Source organism: Sciurus carolinensis, chromosome 11 (assembly GCF_902686445.1).
Source record: "Sciurus carolinensis chromosome 11, mSciCar1.2, whole genome shotgun sequence".
NCBI classification, from domain to species: domain Eukaryota; kingdom Metazoa; phylum Chordata; class Mammalia; order Rodentia; family Sciuridae; genus Sciurus; species Sciurus carolinensis.
The window spans coordinates 45,360,816-45,376,177 of NC_062223.1; the positions used below are offsets into that span (position 1 = coordinate 45,360,816).

Below are 15,362 nucleotides of genomic sequence, written 5' to 3' on the forward strand. Positions count from 1 at the left end.
TTGAAAAGGACTTCAGACAGTGCATGGCACGTAGTTCAAGGCTTCCCTAAGTCCCCACTCCATCACCTTTCAACTTGTAGTGCTGCTGTGTCCCTTCCTGTCCCTTCCCTTTTTTTCTTTTGGAGTAGCTGGGATTACAGGCATACATCATCATGACTCATGGTGCTCTTTATTTTCATATATTTTTATCTACATGTTTTATCCTTTGGTCATTTTGTCATATACTTAATGCCCAAGAGATCTGCCTTGTTCTCATTTCCCTCTTAAAAACAAAAACAAAAACAAAAACAAAAACCCTAAACAACAGCCTGTTCTTCTATCTCTGAGAATTCCAATGGGGGAAAAAACAAGACAAAACTTTTTCTTTCCTTTCTTCCTTGTTTCCTCCATATTACTTTTTTTTTTTTCCTGTTTACTCTTACATCTATCTTTAATATTAGAATCTTTCTTCTAACATCTGGTGATTCTTGGCTACCTGCCCACTGGGGCAGGAGGGAAAAAAGCTGATTGGAAGTACTGTGTACCTGGATAGGACTTGTCAATTATTGGTTTAGGCACAGGGTGACAAGAGCCCCTCATGTCTACACCTTTCCTTGGTGGTCAGATTCACCAGGGAAGAATCTTGCAATCTCTTCTCTGGAGATGTGTGTCAGGCTGCCAGTCTGCCAGGGAAGAGGGCTTGGGCAGCATGTAAATTGCCTTTTCATTCTCCTGGTTTTAATGCACTAAACTTCTCCTGAGACTAAACCTGGAGTGTCTTGGTGGGGTGAGGAAGTCACCCAGCTGTAATGATTTGGAGAAGACATTTAAATGCTTGCTCATAGTCATCCAGCTGAAGCTGTTGACTTGTTTTCCAGTTCTGCTGTGCTAATTGAGATTCTTTCCAGTGGAACTATCCCCATTGTAGGATTTAAAATAAATAAATAAAGAGGGAGCAATTGTCCACATTCTACTTTACTCATCAAATGCATTTTTTCATGTTAATTAAAAAGAGTCTGGCAGGGAATGGTGGTGCATACCTGTAATTCCAGTGACTCCAGAGGCTGAGGCAGGAGGATCGCAAGTTCAAAGCCAGTCTTAGCAACATAGCAAGGCCCTAAGCAACTGTTAGACCCTGATTCAAAAATAAAAAAATAAAAAGAACTGGGGATGTAGCTCAGCAGATAAGCACCCTGGGTTCATTCCCCTATATTAAAAAAAAATCTGAAATGTAGTTAATAGTTGTCTTATAGCTCTTCTTATAAATATATCACAATTTCTTTAATCAAATTTTTACAGCTGGGTAGATCTGGGTTATTTCCAAATTCTTTATAAGCAACAGTGCACTGGACATCTTTGTTGCAAAATTTCTGTTATATCCTGATTTCCTCAATTACAATTCAGTGTTAACTTCTAATGATACTGCTTGTGATAGTCCATTAATCCTGTGAGATGCTCTGTAAAATACAGGTTTTGCAAACACACTTTTGGGAGTCTTGTAATTCTGTGTGGTTTTGGAAATCAGTTTAAAAACACCACAGACTCTTCTGTGGTGCATTTCAGTTTGGAAGCCACCATGTGCAGATTCAGCTTGCATTTTACCCAAGAAAAGCTGTGCTGATCAAGGCCTGAAGGAAGTAGTGGAAGAAAAATCTACAGGGCAGGAGATATCTGGTTCAGAATGACAAATAGCCCAAGATTAGTAGAAAGCACACAGCATAACCTGCCCAATTTACAATCAGGATGTGCATAGAGTACTATATGGTAGGAAGTAATGTTTCAGCATAATTTCTTTTAAAAAATTCATGACACTCTGAAATAAGGCACAATCATTTGGAAGCCAAACTTCATAGCATAGTTTTTTTTGTTTTTGTTTTTTTTAAGACTGGACGTCCTATCAGTTCTGAAAGTTAAGGGAAGGTTCCAGATGAGAAAAAAAAAAAAAAAAAAAACCAAACACATTATTTCAGCAAAGTCAAATAAAGGGTCAGGTCTAATAGTTCTGAAACATTATAGTGAGCAGAAATCTCACAAGGCAAGTTTGTTAAAATGCAGATTTCTGGGTCTCATTCCACTTAGTCTAACTTCTCTTCTATAGTACAGGCCTTAAATTCTGAACCTATACCAAGGACTCCCAGGAAATCTGAAGTCAGAGGCTGTGGACCACAACTTGGGAAATTAGCTCAGACTGTGTTCTACCAGAAATTACCAGGGTTCCTTGAATTCCCTGGTAATTTCTCTAGAATTTCCTGGTTACCTGTCCCTGGGTAGCAGGGATAAGGCTGAGATTCTTTTTATTGGTGGTTTGTTTGTTTTTTGAGACAGGGTCTCCCTAAGTTTCCACGCTGGCCTCAAACCTGCAGTCTTCCTGCCTCAGTCTCCCCAGTGACTGGGATTCCAGGCAGGAGCCACCATCTCTGGCCTGAGAACAGCTTTTAATTATCAAGCAAGGCACCAAACCCAGAATATGGGCTCTGTGACCCACACTGGAGTAATTATTGATCAGAATTTGTCAGGCAGACTATTGGGATGGTAAGGTTCTCTAACCTCCTTTCTGATCTCTTTCCTGGGGGTAAATTTCATGTAACCCCTTCAGAAGTCAGGGGCTGTCAGGCTGGAAGGCTATGAAGATTCTGGGGATGGGCTTTTAAAATTTGTAATTAGGGAAAATGACAAAACAGGCTGGCTTTGCTCTCAGGAAATGCCCACTTAGCATTTGGAAGCAAATTCTTGTGGGATCCCTGTTTCTCTTGAGTCTTGACACCCTGACTTTCTGCCTCCTAACACTCCTCCTTCTGAGGCCCTTTCCCCTACTTCTGGAGTCTAATTAGACACAAATCCACAAATCTTTGACCCAAACACGTAGGAAGAGGCCTCAACCTAGAGTTCGGGTTCAGCCCATCGGGAGGGAGGTGCTCTTTCAGCTCTCATGAATTAAGGGGGCGCCGTCCTTGCTGCAAAGTGGCCCAATCACCTTCCACTTCTGCCCTTTCGGGCCACGGGTTGCATAGGGGAGTGCTGATCTCTGGGATCAAAGGTCGCAAGCTCACCGGGCTCGGCGCCAAGCGCCCCCTCGCCCCCTCCCAGCCCCGGAGATCCAGTTCAGGGGCGCGCCACAGGCGGGGAGCCGCGGCGGCAGCGCAGAGCCCTCAGCTGCCGGGGCCGCCACGTCACTCACGACCTGACCCCACTGTGCCAGCCCTGTCCCCGGAGGCGCGAGCGACACCGGCCGCTGAGGGTAAGCGCTACCAGGCTGGGGGTTTTCTGGAACCTGGCACTGGTCCCAGGGCAGGTGCCAGAAATCCGGGGGTTCCTGCTGGGACCCCCACCCCCCGGGTGTCTGATTCCCTGGGTTTCAAGTTCAGACCAGCGGCGACCTTGCGGCTTCCCCTGCCCGCCTTCTCTTCCAATCTGGAAAGAGCTATGGTCTGGGGGTGGGGGGACCTGCAGTGTGCGCGGACACCACTCCAGCCTGGCGGAGGGCGGCAATGTCCCTTGTCCCCAGCTGCTCACTCCCAGCCTCACTTGCCGCCCTTGTGGGCCTTGCCCTTGCACAGCCTGGGCTGGGGCAGCCGCCCGCTTTGCCTCTAGAAAACACACCGGAAGGGGGAGCTTTGGGTCAACAGGAGGCTTTTCTGTCCGGGAAAGGCCCGCCTTCCTCGCACCTGGTTTTAATAAGAGCCCGGGGAGAAATATGGCCCGGGGCCTGAAGGATCCCCAAGATCCTTGTTCATAGAAAGAAGGGTGCACATGGACCGTACGTGCGCAGACGCACTCCCTGTACAAAGGCTTGTAAAGCCTCGTGCACTTTTCAACTTTAATTGTAGCCTGGAGAGGATGTAGGTTGTAGTGATGTTACATGGGATATAAACAGCAGTTAAAAACACATTTATTAACATCGAGGACAAGGAGACTGCACAGTTGTGCACAATGTATTCTTTTCTTCCCAGTTTTAATCACAAAAAAGGAATATTGAAAAACAACTGCGGCTCCTTCCTATCCTCCCACCTCCTTAATCCATGTGCACACATATTTTTACATAGTTGCAATTAGAAGTACACAGCATTCTCATTCTGGAACAAGGGAGGTAAATTACACCCCAACAGAAGGGAAGTCTTCATTAGTTCTAAGGAAAAGATCTCAATACATGAACTGGAAGTTTAAGATTGTATCAGGCTTTCAACCTATATTATAAAAGTTTAAAGGATAAAAGACATGAAAGGCTTTTTAAAAAGATCCTTATGAGACATATAAATATCATATATTCGCACACATTCTTATTGCATCTTTGTCTAAAGCCAAGGGGAAATTTCTTTCCGATGTAGCCCTTTGATGTTTACAATCTTAAAACAATTACTCTTATCCTTAACATGAACTAGAATTTTGAGAACACTTTTCTAAACCTTTAATAAGCATTTAAGCTGAGATCTCAGGGTCTTTCACTTCTGTTCCCTGTTTCTAGAATGCTTTCCCCTTGCCTTTGAATGGCAACCTCCTTCTTATTCAGATCTCAGCTCAAATGTCAACTTCCCTGACACCTATGCAATGACAGTATTTTATTTTCTTCAAAGCACTAGCTGTGACTGGAGATGCTCTTGGTTCAATTATTGCCATTCTCCCATCCCCTCTAAAACATAAGCTCCAGGAGAATAAGGGTCTTGCTGTTTTGCTTGATATTTTTTCCTAGAACTATACCAACCTCTTCCACACTGCCAGTGTCTACCAGAACTAGCATTTTAGTAAACACTGGAAAAAAAAAGTTCACAACATCAAATGTGAACCCTGGGGAACCATCTTTAGACCCCCATCTCCCACCCACTGCCTTTCTCCAGAGTGATTGCTCTCTGATCTGCTGTCTCATGTTAGGGTCCTACCCGCAGTGTCTCAGGCCAGTCCCAGGAATTAGGACCTGGAGTCAGCTGGAGCTCAGGCAGAATCTGCTGGATGGGGATTTTGGACTAGAAAGCAACTGGGACTCTCCCTGGGGAACAGGACTGCTGGTCACACAAACCCTCTGACCCTTTAGCACCTTCCAGTGCTTGGCTGCATGTGTGAGGTTCTAAGGTTCGTGCATTGTGGGAGCTGCTTGAGAAAGATGCTCTGTTTATGTTGGCCTCCAAGTGCAGAGAATAATTATGTAAGTGACAGGCTGCTAAAGTTGAGGGCTTTCCTTGTGGGCTGGGCCACCAGGCTGCCATCTGGACAGCTTGCAGGCAAAGGCCATGGATTCCTGTGATTCCTACACGGTTCCTTAGAGCCACGTCTCTGAGGAAGCCTCCATGAGGAAAGGGCTGGGGACAGAAGAGTTTTGAATTTTCCCATGGTTCCTTGGGGTTTGATGGTAGTTGAGAACTTCAGAACAATCCTGGAGTGAAGTGTCTTGCTTGCCTTTCTTCAAGGCCACACAGGGCTCCAAAGGTCTCAAAGGCTCTGTGGTCAGAGCCTGCATGGATAGTAATGAATGAATGTTCTCTCCTATGTGCTATAGACAGCAATTTGGTAGAATGAAGACCACTGAGGTGTCCACTTGTGTCACCAATCTTGTTCTTCTACCTTATCAGGGAAGCACCATTATTACTTCCTCACAGATGAAGAAACTGAGGCTGAATAACTTGCTGAAGTTCTGTGCTATCAAATAGTGGAGCCAGGATTTAAATCAGAACCTGTGTTCCTAATTGCTACATATGGCAATTCTTATGTGTCACCGGTATAACATGCTGTATCTGAACTTAAAAAAAAAGAAATTCATTACTTTGCCAATGCCCGCTCACATAAAATGCAAACTATTGACAACTCTCTGTGAATTAGGAGTTTTCTCCATTGCGTGAGAATTTGTCAGAAATAATACATATTACAATGTAGGAGTGGCTGTCTGCAAATTTCCACTCCTAGCCCTCTATATTTTTTATTTATCAAAACAGCCTACTATTCTGAGCAGTTCACTTAATAATAAGAAATGCTATACAGTTTAATTTAAAATAAATGTATATAAAATGAGGTGCCAACTATGTGTATTATAGTCTGTATATAAGACAAAATCATTAGAAAAAAGGATCCGGGGTACAAGAAAGAGAAAATTGACTATCACTGTCTCTAGATTATAACTGAAGTTTGGGAATTTGATGGTGTATGCACAGGGCTAAATGTTATTCATTAGTCAAACAGATATATATGGAATGATTCTTATGTATAAAGCATCGTGTTAGGTCCTCACATAAACTAGAGATGAGTAAGACAGTTTGATATTCAAGGTGGTAATCCTTTAATAACAACCTTAATAAACTGTATTGAAACCCTTGATACTAATCAAAGCTGATTTTATGAAGAATTATGAGATTCCTACTATTGAAGTGCTCTGAGTTCAAAGAAAAGATCAATGACTTCAAGAGTTAGCGTTTGAGCCCAGTGTAGTGGCGCATGCCTGTAATCCCAGTGGCTAAGCAACTCAGTGAGACCCTGTCTCTAAATAAAATACAGAAAAGGGCTGGGGATGTGGCTAGTGCTTAAGCCCCGCTGGGTTCAATCCCTGGTATTAAAAAAAAAAAAAAATCAGCCTTTGAGGCAAACTTAGAAGGTGGGTAAAGAAGAAGGGGAAAGAGCAGAGTTCAAACTTGACTGAGGATGAGCAAGTACATGAAGGTCAGGGGCCTTGAGGCCTGTTTGGAGAGTAGAAAATAGCTGAGCTGGCTAGAGCATTAGGTTCTCCGTGCTGGCAAATGAAGCTGGGAGGACGGGTTGGAGGGAGAATATGAGGAATCTTGCATGGCAGGTGAAGTCTGGCCTTCCTTCCCAGGCATTAGGGAGCCACTCGAGGAGACTGAGTGTAGTGGTGGTGAGCCAGCTCTGTGCTACAGAAGCAATCTTCAGAGGGTGGTTCCAATAGTATTAGAAAAGGAAGAGACCTGAGAGAGGGAGCCAATGAGGGGGTCACTGAGGCAACCTAAGGGAGACTCCTGAGAACCACAACTAGCGTGATGGCAGAGGAGACGGGAGAAAGGGGGTGGATGGGAGAGGAAGTCTTGCTAACCAACAGAATGTGTTGAGAGAGGGAAAAACAAAACAAAACAAAACAAAAAAAAAACTCTCATATTTCAAGATTGGGTGCTACTGAAAAAAAATAGACATCAAGAGGAAGAGGAACTAAGCATATAAAAACAGAAAGACCAATGGGTGTGAAGCTGAGAAAGTTGGGATTCCAATTTTTGTACTGCAGGACTTTTCTGAGCCTTTGGTGAGACTGCACCATATAGCACTTCCCAGGGTGACCACAGAAGTCCCTCTTTCTTTCTCCCCAGGCATTTCCCAGGACCTAGTTTAGAAATATCTCCACAGACCAGGCCTACAAGTAAAGAGAACGCTGAGTTTTTTGCCTTTGCAGGTTGTCATCTTCAGCAACATCAATTCTACAAGTGTAGTCAGGAAACATCTCACGGGAAGACCTGAGAACCCAGGACACTGGGTTTTGGGACCAGATGAGTTTGCATCTGCCCATGTCTTCCAGCTGCTGCTCTAGGCCCCATTTCATGGTGCCTTGGATTTATGGGGACTTATCAAGGTTGAAAGGAAGAATGCATACTTGGGCCTGAGGTTGGGGTGTGACTGAGGATACTTTGCCCCTCCTTCCAAAGCCTGGAAGAGGTGGAGGCCCTGTTTCTGTTACTGGTGCTCCAGGGCTGCTCTTGTTTGGACACTGCTTCCTTTAGATCAGGGTCCTTCTGTTTTGAAACACGGTGTATGTTTAAACTCTAGATTATCCAAATGGACTCATCTGTAGGCCTATGCAAGCTCTCCACATGACATTTGATGATATGTCCAGTTACATCAATGCCTGCTCTTATCAGAAAGGAACCTTGTGATCTTTTAAAAAAACATGGCAAAATATACATAGAACTCGCCATTTAAGCCATTTTTAGGTGCGCACGCAGTGGCATTGACTGTGTTCATGTTGATGTGTTCCCATCACCAGGTCCAACTCTAAGACTCCTTTCATTTTGCAAAACTGAAACTCCAAACCCTTTGAACTCCCATCACCTCCTCCTTCTGGTGCCTGGCTACCACCATTCTTTCTCTGTATGAATCTGATTCCTCTAGGTATCTCTTACATATAGAGTCATACAATACATTTCCTATTGTGCCTGACTTACTTCACTTAGCATAATGTCTTCAAGATCAGCCATGTTGTAACGTGTCAGAATTTTCCTTTTTAAGGCTGAATTGTATTCCATTGTATGGATATACCACAGGTTCTTTACCCATTCTTCTGTCCATGGTTACTTGGGTTGCTTCTACCTCCTTGAGATCTTAATTAAGTTCATTAAGTAGCCCCTGCTTGGAGCTTTCTTTCACACAAGTTGGAGAGTTCTTTTGTATTTGTTTTAATTACATTTGAGTTGATAATAGAAAATCACCTTTTTGCTAAAGCAGTTTAAAACTGGGCCTATTGGATTTCAGAGAAAAAAATAAAACACAAAAAGCTAGCATTTCTAATTCCAATTTTAAGTGAACTTGGGTAGCAGTAGTTATATATTTGGGAGTCTTGTTGGAGAAACTAACTAGTGATTCCTTCAATTCTGGAAGAGGAAGGGGCTGTCCTAAGGGTTAGCAGTTCAGTTTGGGGATCCTCTGTGCTTCCTAGGTCTTGGCAAAGCTTCTCACATTTGAGTCCAGAGGTTGAAGAGTCAGTAGGTTGGTTGGAAAACCAGTTCTGGATTCCACAAAGAAGGAATTTGGCTGTTTCCCAGGACGTGCTAGGTTAGGGGCTGCTATTGGTTCTTTGTTTTGAGTTGGAAAGAACAGATTAAAAGGGGTTTTGGGGGAACAGAAGGAAGTGTGAAAACCATCAAAGAGTCCTTATCTCAGCTCACTTCCCACCCCTCCTTCTTTTCTCTTTCGGAGAAGAATTTGGTTCATGAGAACAAAATAGTTTTGACTGAGCTAGTAGGTGTGGAATAATTTCAAGGCTAGCTGAGCAGGAGCCACTTGATAAATTTTATTTCCCTTTTGCCAGCCTCACAGGGAACCAGCTTTATCTTTGAATCTACATATTCCCAAACTCTGCACGGAGGCACCTCGGGGAGTTCCAGGAGTTTCAGTAGTCGCAGGAGTGTCTTGAAGTATTTTGGGAAATCACAGTTGTACTTGACATCTTCATGTGGGTTACCCGTGAGCTACTAGCTTGAGATAATTCATAGTGTCACCATTGGGTTGATGTGCTACCTTCACTTCAATGGTGTCATATCTTTGTGAGACTGGTTTATCAGTGGTTGCCACTATAAAAAAATCAACATGGAACAGGAAATGAGAGGAGATGTCTCTAAACTGATTCCACGGTGTCCAATAAGTGCATACATTCCACTAAGTAATTGTGATTAGTTAAGAGTGGAATAAAATATATTTTTTAAAAAAAACCTTATATTTATTAATTTTTCAAGTGGGTTACTGAATTATTAGAACACAAAGACTTCAGTTTTTTTTTAAATTCACTACTTAATAAATGTAACTGTTAGACATTTCTTTTATTCCAGGGGTACCAAAAAATTGTTGAGATACTCAAAACACTATGTACTAAGAGAGTTTGGGAATCTCTGTTTTAATAGGTTAGAAAATACCCATAATATCGTATTTACTTTTAAATATATAAGACATAGGATTTGAAATCAGATGCAAAAAAGAATCAAGTAAATACTTTGAGATTTTAAAAAAGTATATAGCTTTATTTTTCTGATTATAAAATTAACATGTTTTGGTTATATAAAATCCAGAAAGATGCAAAATTGAAGGAAAATCATCCATATTCCATCCCAAGAGATAACATATGCCTTTTCCAAGAGATAACAGTTGATAACATTTTTATGCTTATCTTTCTAGACTTTTTTCTGTATTTAAGAATAGATGTTTTATCAAAATTGAACCATATGCTTTATTTTACTACTTTTAAGAATTCACTATTTTAGAGCCATATTTTCATGTTAACACGAATACCCTTGTGACCATATATAATGCATACATATTTACTTTAAACAAATTTACAAATACACTTTCCAGGGCCAGAAGCCTCTCAGATCTGAAACCTGAATTGTAGGCTGATTCCACTAAGAGTAGCTCAACTGTGCCCTCTTGTGGTTTGATGCAGCATATAACGTTTTCCTTCAGCTATTTGTGTAGGCCTTGACACGTAGGAAATAAAGGTGAACAATAAAATATCTTTTCTAGGAGCTTGAAGTCTATAAGGGCAGATGAAACATACAATCAAATAACTTTGAAGTAAAATTGGAAGTAATCAGTGTCACCAGGGAGCTAGAATTAAAATCCCATAGGCCTAGAGCTTAGTCCTGAAGATTATAAAGACTTAAATGACACACAGCAGTGGCAGCAACAGGGATAACAGACAACTTTTGTTGCTGATGAACCAGCAACTGCTCCTTGCATTTTTTCATGGACAACATGGATTTTCTCTCACCAGGGACTTTAAATATAGGTAGATTTTGGCCTAGAGGGCTGATGAGGAGATGGAATGGAAGGGATGGTCCTCCAGGTGGGGAACTGCCTGTAAGGGCAAAAGTAGAGGGGAATCTACAGAAAAGAGTGGACCTTACTTGGGGTGAAATGGAAGCAACACCAAAAGTTAGGCTTGGGCCTTAAATCTCAGGCTAAAGAATTCAGTGACCTCCATTCTGTTGACAGGTCATACGAACCAATGATTCTAGCTTTTTGATGGGAAGTAATTTGATTGGCTGCGTTTTTAGAAGACAAATTCTTTATAGTGTGAAAGAAGAGAGCCTCAGGGCAGAGAGACCAACTAGGAGGCTATTGCAATGGTCCCAGCAGGATATAATGCAGCTCTGAATAGGTGCAGTCAGAATATGGGTAGCTTATGGACTTGGTGAGGCAGCCAGCAGTGACAGGATCTCTTTCTGGCTTTTCTTAGTTTTATTGTTCTTGTACAGTCACAGTAACATTTGGTGAACTTTGAATGGAGGTCTGTCTACCTAATGGGCTTGCTTTATGTGAGTTAAATAGATGATTTCCCCAATGTTCATATGCTACTTCCCCCACCTTCAAGAAAATAGTTACTTTAAGGATACCAGCTGGACCACACTGTTCAGTCACTGATCTGGTCATTTTGCAAAAGACGAGATCCTATGGTGGGGCACACTAATCCTAGCTATTCTCTTAAGTTTGCAGGGTGACATGATATTTGGAGAATGGGTTTACAATATGTTTCTTTTCTTTTCTTTACCTTCCCCCCCCAATGAATATAAAACCAGAAGCTTTGCTGAATAGGGGCACAGAATTTGAACTAGACCTGAAGAACTGATTGCAAGGGTGGAAGATAACTGGCACTGCCTGATGAAGGAAGTAGCAGCATGCTGTTTTGTGGCTATTTAAAATTATGACAGAGCTCATTGAGATGATTGGAATGTAGTGTACCTTCCAAACTAGTGAATTTTAAAATCTGATTTATAAATGCCTCTGAAAGAATTCCTGCCTTTAATATAGTAAGTGCCGAGATCAGTGATCGTCAAAGCAAGGTCTGCAGTTCGTCAGCATCTTCTTGATGGGCACAAGTCTATTCCAAGAATGGATAGGTGTTATTTTTTAATAAAATAAAAAGCTAAGTACATAAGCTTGCATTTTTTGCTAATCAAGCTAGTAATGATGGCATCTTCCTCCCAGTTCTTTGTGATCTCTGGCTTTACCTTGCCTAAAATAAAAAGCTAAGTACATAAGCTTGCATTTTTTGCTAATCAAGCTAGTAATGATGGCATCTTCCTCCCAGTTCTTTGTGATCTCTGGCTTTACCTTGCCCACATGGGGACATGTCTACATTTGAGGACCATTGATGTAAAGAGAAGTGATTTCATGAGATCTCTTTGTGCATTTCTTAGTAACTAGATTTTTATGGACCTTCTTCAAAACTACATTGAATTATAATGCACTTTAAAGATAACCAAGTTGGGGAAAGTTATGTCAGGTATTTCTAGGGCATCTAGGACCTAGAATTCAAGAGATTTTGCATGGCTTTTTTTCTCTGAATGTTAGAGAGTATGCTCCTGCTCATGGGTGAAGAGATGTGACTGACTATAACATATAATGTAGTTTCTTGAGTTTGTGGATCACTAATTAACATGCTTGAGCTATTTCAAGCTTTACTGGAATCATAATTCAAAACTGATTTGTCATTAGTATACAGCAGTATCATATTTCAAACTCTATCAGATTAGAGTTATGTACTTTATCACTTTTTAACCCGTTTAAATTGCATTCCTGTTAATAGGATCTATGTTTTAACATCAACAGGCGGATGGTTGGATTGCATGGTTCATGTCTAGTTGAGTTTTCATGGCTAATTAAGCACATATGTACTAAACTAACCCCTCTATTTAGAAGAGAAGGATTTTACTAAATATGAGCAGATTTTTATAACAGGCAGCTTATTTTCATCTGCTTAAGTAGTTTTTTAAAACATGAACCATTTTTCAGTACAACTATATCTTAATGTGTTAACTGTATTTTTTTTTAATACAGATTTCTTTCACTGGCTTAATGGGAATTCACAGAAATCATAGCCTTTTAATTAAAGCCAATATGTTTCAGTGCCAAGTATTCTGAAGAATTCCAATGAACCAAAAAAGAACACATTTCTGAGCTGGAAGTGTGCATATGGGGCCCTTCAGGAAGCCTGACAGAAATGTCTGATGGAAGGATTTGAAGCAGGGAAAAGATTAATAAAAAGAACTTCAGTGTAGTTTTCAGAATAGCTTAAATGATGTGGGTAGTGAAATAATTTTCTACACCAAAGGATGGTTTGATTGAAAAATTGAGGCTGCTGCATAGTCTTGATGTAAAAGTCTACATCTGACTTTAATTCACTTTGAAATAATAAAGACAGTCTTCCATACTCATCTTTTTTGAACCTAAAACTAACACAAGTGACTATTTTTAAAACTATTATAAGTGATCTGATAAGCAAACTTTGGAAAATAAGAGAACAGAACACTGAAATTGAAAGGATCCTGGACAATCTGGGATATAAAGGCAGTTCTAAGAAAGTTGCAGATTCATTTGGTAATAGTTTGTTTAAAGAAAAAGAACTCGGCACGAGGAATCAGATGATCTAAAGTCTAATCATCGGCCTGCCTCAACTGGTCTAGAGACTAGGCAAGTCAGTTGACTTTTCTCAATCTTAAACAGTGATTATATGTACTCTAACCAACTTATGAGGCTGTTTTGAAAATCCTGATGAGGTATTGTGTACAGAAGTTTCTTGATGTGAAGACTTTGTGTCAATTGAATTTCTGTGGTTTTGAAATAATGATCAGGAACTGTTCACTATTGTCCCCCTCAAGTATTTAGCACCTAAGAAAAGGCTACATGGACAGCAGTGAATGTCTGAATGAGTGAATGAATGAATAGTTCTTTGCTCTAGATAATTTTTCTCCTTCAGAGACTTGGGCCAAAAAATAAAAATAAACATGTGCTTTGGGATTCTTTAGAGTTTCACACAGGTGTGCTATGCTGATATCCATCCAAGCTTGAACCATGTGTATAAATACAATATATTTCAATAGACATCCTAGTTTTGCATCTAATACAGAATGTTTGGTGGGATTTTTTTCCCCATGCTACTGGTTTTGACCACCACATCCTCAGCTGTAAATGCAACCTTTGACGAAAGCCAATGACAGTTGAATCTCCTCTCTTTCCTTCTCCACTGTTCCACCCCTCTAGTTTTGGACTCAGACTCCTCTCATCCTACAGGTTATTTACAAAAGTAGAGAGTAAACTCAAACAGGAAAGAGGGGAGAGTCCTCTTGGCTGCTGCCTTTTAGGGGAAGAGTGTTCATGATTTTCTCCTTTCTCAGAGGGAATGAGTTTGCGTGTGTATGTGGGGTAATTCTCCCAGCAAATTAAATGAAGGGAGGAATTGCTTCTTACATGCAAGGAAGGAAATCTGGTTTTTTGGTTCCTCTGCTCTATGTCTGCTTGGTCAGCGGGCATGCAAATCTGACCTTGGCCTACTGGAACAGAGAAGAGAACTGGAGAGGGATGGCAGCGTGCAGAGAGGGCGCAGCCATGGGGCAGCCCTCACACGTGCTGGCTGATGTGGAGGGGATGTGGGGGTGTACCATGGCAGACTGTGCAGGGCTGCTGGCTTTGAGACTCTCACAGGAGATGGTCCACTGTGTAAGGATGTGTCCCAAAGAGTTGCACTTCCAGCTCCAGCATGCTCTGCATGGGAGGGAGATGATGGAACTTAAAATTCAAGTTGAGATTGGTACATGTTGAACTAACTTGCAATAAGTGGTGGCAGCCCGAGGGGCACTACTGAGTCAGGAAGAGATGTTTGCCAGCTCACAGTTGAAAGCAGTGATTAGAGGATAAAGACTCAGAAAATAAAACAAAGTCCTGTTTCAAGTTTGCATGGCACTGAGCAGAGATTCTTCTATGAAATTATGATGCGGATTGAAATCTGTCCACGTGTGGTTTGACTCCAGGTTACTTAATATAGAATCCAGACTCTGAGCAGAAAAGACTCTGAGCAGAAAAAACTCTGAGATAATTCCTTTGGGTAGTAGATTTCAAAATGCTATTTTAGGACGTCAAGGGTGGGGTGGCTGCCCACAGAGTTTGCTTAGGACCCCTAGGGAGGGAGAAAAATGGGGTTTAGGTGGTGAGCCTACGGAGGAAGGTGGAGATTCTGAGAAGGCAGGACTTCTCCTCTCTCTTGCTTTAGCCCGAAGAAGTTTGCTTTTATCTTCTTTTACATATCAGGCTTCGTTGTAAGACTACTTGTGGAAGGGGTGTCCTCCAAAGACATTTCCCTTATTTCTGGGATAAGTAAACTGTAGTTGAGACTTGGGAAGTGACAAGCCACAGGTCACAGTACCTTGAGTTCAGGTTAAGGATTCAGGTCACTTAATTCAGCAGCCTATTCCAAATGGAAGGGTTGAGTTATCATCACGTAGGCAAGGGGCCTTTATTGAGCATCTACTAGATAGTCATACAGGTTCCCCCGGCCTCCCTTCTGTTCTTCCTGAAAAGATTGATGAAGTTATTGCATCCATTTGGAGCCTCAACTGCAGGAAAAATAACAGCCAGCAGGGGCCTTCTTGGGTTACCTCGGTAAGAGATCTCTGCAAGTCAAACACTATTAACTTTAATGTGGCAGCTTTGATGGTGGGGAAGAGACAGCTGACACCGTATTTCCTTAACAATAAACCACTCTGACAGATAAAAACAAACAGGCTCAAGATAACATATAGCATTTCGGAGAAGAGGGCCAATAATGAGCGCAGACGGATGTGAGCGGGCTTTCCTCTAAAGCCGTGTGCCTCCATCTGTCCATCTGCTGTGGAAACTTCTGAAAGGCAAGGCTCTTA

At 41.7% G+C, this 15,362-nt stretch overlaps 1 protein-coding gene across 1 annotated transcript in view; it reads left to right on the forward strand.

Moving 5' to 3' along the window:
* The first annotated feature begins 2,980 nt into the window (after positions 1-2,980).
* LOC124960106 (uncharacterized) overlaps positions 2,981-15,362 on the forward strand; it is a 168,270-nt gene continuing 155,888 nt past the window's right edge. The window contains exon 1 of the mRNA XM_047518665.1: positions 2,981-3,217. The gene's annotated coding sequence lies outside the window, so the exon portion shown is untranslated. The remainder of the gene's footprint in view (positions 3,218-15,362) is intronic.